Source organism: Haemaphysalis longicornis, unplaced genomic scaffold, assembly GCF_048455015.1.
Source record: "Haemaphysalis longicornis isolate Haplotype H1 unplaced genomic scaffold, Haemaphysalis longicornis Haplotype H1 scaffold_3, whole genome shotgun sequence".
Taxonomy (NCBI): domain Eukaryota; kingdom Metazoa; phylum Arthropoda; class Arachnida; order Ixodida; family Ixodidae; genus Haemaphysalis; species Haemaphysalis longicornis.
In genome coordinates, this window is record NW_027526335.1 from 68071106 (window position 1) to 68078010 (window position 6905).

A 6905-nucleotide genomic window follows, 5' to 3' on the forward strand; every position below is an offset into this window, starting at 1 on the left:
TTGTGAACTTACCCGGCACAAGGCAACGTTGAACGCCATGCGAAACTTTGCTACTGTGGTTAGATTCAATTATATTTAATTAGCAGGATGGAAAGAAGGTGGTTTCGTAAATGTACATCGCACAAGGAAGACAGCATAAAAGCAGAGAAGTTATTAGTCGTGACAAGAGGCCTAATTTAGGGTACGACACTTCTTCCAAAAGCGCTCACTATTGTATACGGACAGTTATTTTTGTTGATGTGCATTATGTTCTTTACTCTCTATTTACCGTGCTAGTGTACATTTAGGTCACCGTTCAGCCAATTTGCGCGCAAGGAGGTTAGGCGCCCTGCGACTTCCCATACGTTGTCAGCCGAGGCTTTGTTCGCAAAACAGCACGAGTCTCCCAAGAGGCAAATAGGAAACCCGGCTCAGTAATTGGGTGATCGGTTTTCTCCATGGGTGCTTGGAAGCGTGTCATTTGGTCCCCACGGCACGGCCCGAAATTGCGCCGCGAAACGTTCTTTTTTTCCCCTTTCGAGGCGGCTTAAGCGAACTCCTCAAGCCAAGGCAGGATTGGTTTCTGTGGACTGCCATTTTTTATTAAATTACCATTTGATTGTTCAGCACCCGTGTCCCTTCCCTTCGTTAGATTTTAACGGCCACCATTTAGATTGATTGCAAGAAACATAACAGCTGAAGCAAGTTTAGCTAGGTCAATATATTACGCGTAACTGCTTGTTCTTGCAGAATATGAGCGTGAAGTTCCCGATAAGACGATGAAAATTTTAAAATATAACCCATGAATTCACGTCGCAGTCATACCTTGGCATTTTTTCTAGGTCTGATATATCATTTTTTTAAGATTGCTAACAAAGAAGCAATGAATGCACAAAATGGAATTAGCTGCTTCCAGTCACCATGGTCAATGTAGGACGGGATGGTGAAACCAATGCTTCCTTTCTGTTTTGCTTTGTTACGGAGTCGCACAACGTTGATACAGCTGTTCACAATGCCGAAAACTCTAAGCAACCTTCGAGCTTAAAAGTAACTACTCCCTGTATTGGTTTTATACGTTAACTGACGAACCGAAACACAGCGGAACGAGACCGGGACGCAATCTCTGATGGTGACGCGCTGGGCGCCCACTAATTTTCAAATGACTGCTGATAGATACACAAAAGGGAAACTCGATTGATCTTTGGTTTGTTATTGCCCCCTCGCCATTTGAATGAGAATGAATTAATTCGTGGTATATCAAAGTTTGATAAGTTGGCAGAGAGAAACATGCAAATGCTAACCCTGTTCATACCTGTACACAAGTTGTACCGTCTTTAGAATGCCCTAAAACTTGGTTAATTCGCACCCGCTGGACCAGAGTTTTCTTTTTAAATGTAGGGGCTACAAATCCCTGATACGCTTTCCCGAACTATGGCTCAATTTATGAAAGTGCATTGCCTACAACATCGTAAGAACTGCGTAACGCGTTAACTTAGTGGGACGAGCTCACGAGCTTACGTTTTAATAAAAGGTGAAAACCACTTCACATAGATTTAAATGCCTACGGCTATTTGTAAATATCGGAGTAGCTTCAGACGCTGTGAATACGTGTAAGCTTTCAAGGAATATACATTGTAAATACTTGCAAAAGTGGCTACCAGCCAAGCTTGAATGTGGGCCGGATCAGGAAACCATTAAGCTGCATGTATATCTTTCGCTGAAATTTATGGCAGGTGTTCCGAAACAGCTCTCTGTAAGCGGCATCTTACTTTCATCACTTCAAAACGCAGATATGTTGGGCGATTTCACAAAAATAATTTGTCGAGCACGAAATACGCCCCTCGAACAGCAACGGCTGTCAATCATTTATTGAAAGCGGCACTTTGTCTTGGCTTGGCATATCGGGCGTGTGTCCATCGTCGTATGTCCATGGCCATGCCGGACATACAACACACAGGATCTTAAACAAAATGGCTTGGCCATATACGAAGCTTAGATTGTCGAATCCATGCTCCTGTACCTATGAAACCGAAGTCATAGCTAGCCGGCCCCAAGTCGCTTCTTTTAAGGGTTCAGTGAAAACAGGGTCCGAATGTGGGTTTTTATTTCAGTTGTGCGGCCTACGACAGACAAACCGAACACACACGGATGTAGACAGACACGCAGCGAGAAAAAGCACTCTCCTGAAAAAAAAAAAAAAACTATTGGCAGCCATTACACTAAACTTAAAAACATAATTTATTTGCTCAACATTCGAAAAATGTCTACTTGTTTTCATGCATACTTGATGCCATTGGAATGTATTCACATACGGTGGTGTCAAGCCACATTACATTCAAAGAGGAGCCATCCAAGCATGTTTGATTTTAACAATTATTATAGTTTACAATGTCCAGCTCAAGAGAAGTGCACCCAACTAGGCAGCTAAGCACGCACAATAAAAAGAAATATTGCACCGCTAATACAGAACAAGCTGGACCATCTCCGCTAGAATATTAAATAAAGGCAACCTCTCTTACAAAAGACACCGCAGGACAACTGGAATTGACCGCTGGTCCCTGGTATCAGAAATGGACGTTGAATGGAGATTTCAACAGACCATCGCAATTGTATAGAAACCTCTGGAAGCAGCAACGAAAATCGGGGGGTCAAGAGAAACGCGTGATCTTTGTTGGACTGGCGCAATATTTCCTCGGGGTTCTCTTTTGTTACCGCTAACTCATTACCTCGACGTCTTGCACACTAATCTTGCATCAGAGGCGCTGGACCGTGGAGGCGTAACCACGTCAAAGCCCTGGTTACGCCGAGCTTTCTTTCGCCCAAGGCAGCGCGAAGTTTTTGTTGCCAGGACCACTCTTCCTTTTTTCGCGATGCCGGTATGTCCGGCCTCCCGAAATTGCTTGTCTTTCCCTTCTTGGTTTTCTCGCTGCATGTTATAAACATTTTCTTTCTTTCTTTTCTTTTTCTCCCCTTCGGGTGGAGTAGGATGTGAGCGACAAACACCAAAGATGGGCCCTCCAATTTAGTGGCTTTATAGGCTCAGCGAAGGAAAAAGCAAGCGAATAGACAAATGAGCCCAATATGCAGCTGTAGGCGACCAAACTAGCCGCATGTGCTAAAAAGCTCTTAACAGCATCGCAACGACCTTCCTTTTTTTTCGCTTACTTTTTCCTCCACGGCTCGGGTCTGGTTCCCGCTGGTTAGTCAGCCTCCGCTTTTTGTGGCCCTGCTTTTCGGCGTTCGCTTTTTGTAAGTGCTTTGAAGCAGTTTGATTTTAACAGCGAAGCTGCTTCGCAAATCGTTTTTTTTTCGTGCCACAAGTTAAAAATAACCAAGAAATTACCGAGCGCGCGAACTTGAGCGCGGGCTTAGCGGCGACCGCTCGGCAGTTAACAAAACCAAGAAAATGCTTAGCGCTCGTGTGTGCGTGCCTCGAGACGACCGCCCAGCGTCCCATGCGCCCGTTTGTGAAGACAAGCATACCCAGCTAGGGAGAATGGCCAAGATTGCGGCGACCGCCCGACAGTTAAAAAAAACCAACAAAATGCCCAGCGGTCGTGTGTGCGTGCCTCGGGACGACGACCCGCGTCCCGGGCGCACGTTTGTCAAGCCAAGCATGCCCATTTAGGGAGATTGGCCAAGATTGGCCAATACAAATACTCCAGTGTTCACCGTAAGCGTGGTAACACCTTCTTGGAGACCTTCTCGGAGACCACAAAGAAAGCGCGAGGAAGAAAGTGGCCAGTGTTCCCTTGCAGGACTGATGCAGGAAAGCGGCCTTCATTGAATGCGCGCGGACTGCGTCATTCCCGGTTTGGATGGAGTCTGCGCCAATGCAAACAATCTGCGCTGATCACCCACCGCTAGAATAGCCCGTACATTTTTCAAAGGGCTTCGTAAAGACGACGGTTCTTTTAAAACAGAACCAATTTCAAATGTGATGGTAATTCTTGTGCTCTTGAAACACGAAAATTCTGACCTATCTGTCTCATTGACAGACGGCTCGTTTCAATCTGTCCCTAGTTTGAACCACCCGGCTAAAAACAAATGAGAGAATGCTTGAACACGAGGTATATTTAAGCAAGACATTACCAAATTACCAAAACTGGTGGAATGCCTCATATAGTTCAACACTCTAGAGCATAATGAAACATTAGGCACATTAAAGCAAAACATAGGCACATAAGTAAGAGCGCCAGCTATCTCGTAATTCAACAAATGCTTGTGATTATGTTTCTCCTCTGGATCATATCAGCGGATTAAAAACAGTATCGAGGGGGTGGAGTAAAAACAGACACTAAAGCGAAACATATTTGACTGAGCAGCGCCAAAGAAAACAAGAACGAAAGTGCCCCCATGCGGCGAGCGAGTAGTTCGAACGCGGTAAAATTTAATTGCATTTAAAAACCCTTCATTCAGCACATCGTGAGTGGATCGACCAATTAGAAGAGCGTTGAAGGGTTTGAGGGTTAAAGAGAAGAGGGTGCTACGTGGTGCTACTTCCCCTCTCGTCTTTCGACGACATTCTCCCCTAAAGAAGGCGGGTTCGATTCCCGTACGCGGCGCCCGCTTTTCTGATGGCGGCGAAAAGCGAAAACGCCCGTGTGTTCGAGATTTCGGCGGGCGTTAAAGATCCCCAGGTGGTAAAAATTATTCCGGATCCCTCCACTACAGCGCGCCTCATCGCCTGTTTAGCGTCGGCGCGTTAAACCTCATATTCAATCAATCAAACTACCAAAGCAAGCATGTACAAAGCCAATTTGTGTGTGCACTACAACGCTGTCTGTCACTTTAATGCGTAGCATTCATTGCCGAGTGCCTCAACAGCTAGCACAGTGCAACGCCCTGCTCTATCAGAAAATACATGTCTGGCGGAAGTAATACACTTAATTGTTATAACAGAGCAGGAGAACATTGATGGAACAAAATTTTGAAAAACCAAGAAATAAGAACAATAGAAAAAGCAACTTTTCTTACAAGTATTATGGCAAAATCAAGAATACGCACTTACACACGTCCTCAGAAAAACGAAGACTAGACTAAAAAACCGCGGGAAAGAATGTTGGATATACAATTACAAATTCAGATTCAGATTCAGTTTATTTCATGTACAAGTTGTGGGAACGCGACCTTAGCGCGTTCCCTCTGGTTCGGCTTCGCCACACCGCTTGCTCCTCGCGGGAACTTGCTCGGCGAGACGTCGGCGAGGGGGATCTACCTCCTCGCCGAACGAGTGTCTTGTGGCCGGTGAGAGCGCGGGATGCTGGCGGTAGGGGGGAGTTGGAGCTCGGGAAGCGAGGCGTCAGGACGCGCCTGGCGATCTCCTTCCTTCGAGGATCGGGCAAAAAGGAGGGCGACAATGGCTGCCATCGGTGTCCCAGCGAGGCAAACGCGAGCGCGCTGAGGCGGCGCCCCGGCGATGACTGTTGTCGCGGTGAGTCGAACCTCTCGATTCCCTTAAATTGCCCGGGCGAGGAACTAGATCCTCGCCGTCAACCAGCTAGCCTGCATGCTCTTTGAATGTTTATTATCCTGTAATAAATGTCAATGAGCGAAAACACTTGTCGCTTCCTTTGTTCCGGTGAGCCACGGCCCGCCGCGGCTGGCGCGGCACAGCGCGCAGTCGCGGGGTGGGAGATAGCTTGCTAGCGGGGCGAAACGAGAAGACAAAGACTGATTAGTGTCTCTCGTCACCGGTTTTGCTATTGCAGGGAAAAGTAAACCAATCTACTTTTACCCCCCTATAACCCCACATCTGGCGCATCAACGTGGGGCTGGCTCTCGGAACATGGAACATGTCTTTGTTCGGTGTGAGCAAAGTTCTTCGTCCGAACCTGACAAGTGTTACTGCTAGCGTGAATCAGATCGCTAGCGGAGGCAGGCGTACTTTCTTGAGAGCGGAGTGAACGTTGCTACATTGTGCTGGAACATGTGAGCGCCGAGTTTTCTCAGTGCGCCGTTTAGGCGGGACGTTTCTGCCGCGGCAAATTGAGGCACTGAAATTCTGAAGTCCAGCACCCATGACGCGCTAGGGCATAAGGCCCGCGCTGTAATTGCAAGCCCGAAGTGAGCGAGTACGGAAGCTGCGTTGTTTGGCCCGATTTTCTTTTCTCTGCTGTCTCTTTTATCGACTCCGGGAGTCGGGCTCTGGGAGCCGTGTGGCCAGGGGCCACGGGTGCCGTAAGGGCTGTCTGGTATTGCGGCTCGGCACCGGGCGTTCCGACATCGCGAGACGCGATGGGCGCCGCCGCTCATTAGACAGATTTAGTTGGGCGTTCCGGGTGTTAGCGTATTGCTGGGCGTAAAGCGGAGCGTACGCTCGTCGCGACGCACCCATGGATAGTTTTAGTACAGCGTTTTTCGTAGCGTGCGCTAACGCTTGTGGCGCCACCTGTTGAACCCAATGCGAAGTACCCATGATGATGATGATGATGATGATGATGATGATGATGATTAGTGGCTTTCCCTTTGAATCGGGGCGTCGGTTGTCAGCAACCGACTTGCCGGTTTTATTACTTTTACTTGTCCTACTCCCAGCTAACCTATAGATTTGCTTCTTCCCTCCCACCTCTCCCTCTTTTCTGTTTTAAAGTCATCGCCCCCACCCCCCTTTTTTCTCCCCTCGCTGTTCTAAATTCTCGTCCGCATGATTACGCCGCCTTCGTACCCATCCCTTCCCTACTTTTCCTCCACCACCACTCCAGTCGCCTCTTCGTCACCTCTATGGCCTTGAAGTTGAGGTTCCCCCTCGCCCCAAATCCCAAAGCCTCCGCCAGCGTCGTTTCCCCCTCACCCCGCGGTGGCCGTATCTCTGTGCAGCTCCTGACAATATGGTCTATAGTTTCCCGATCACTGCCGCAGCATGCACACATTTCATCCTGCTGCCTGTAGCTACCCGTGTATGCCCGGGTTCTCAGGCACCCTGC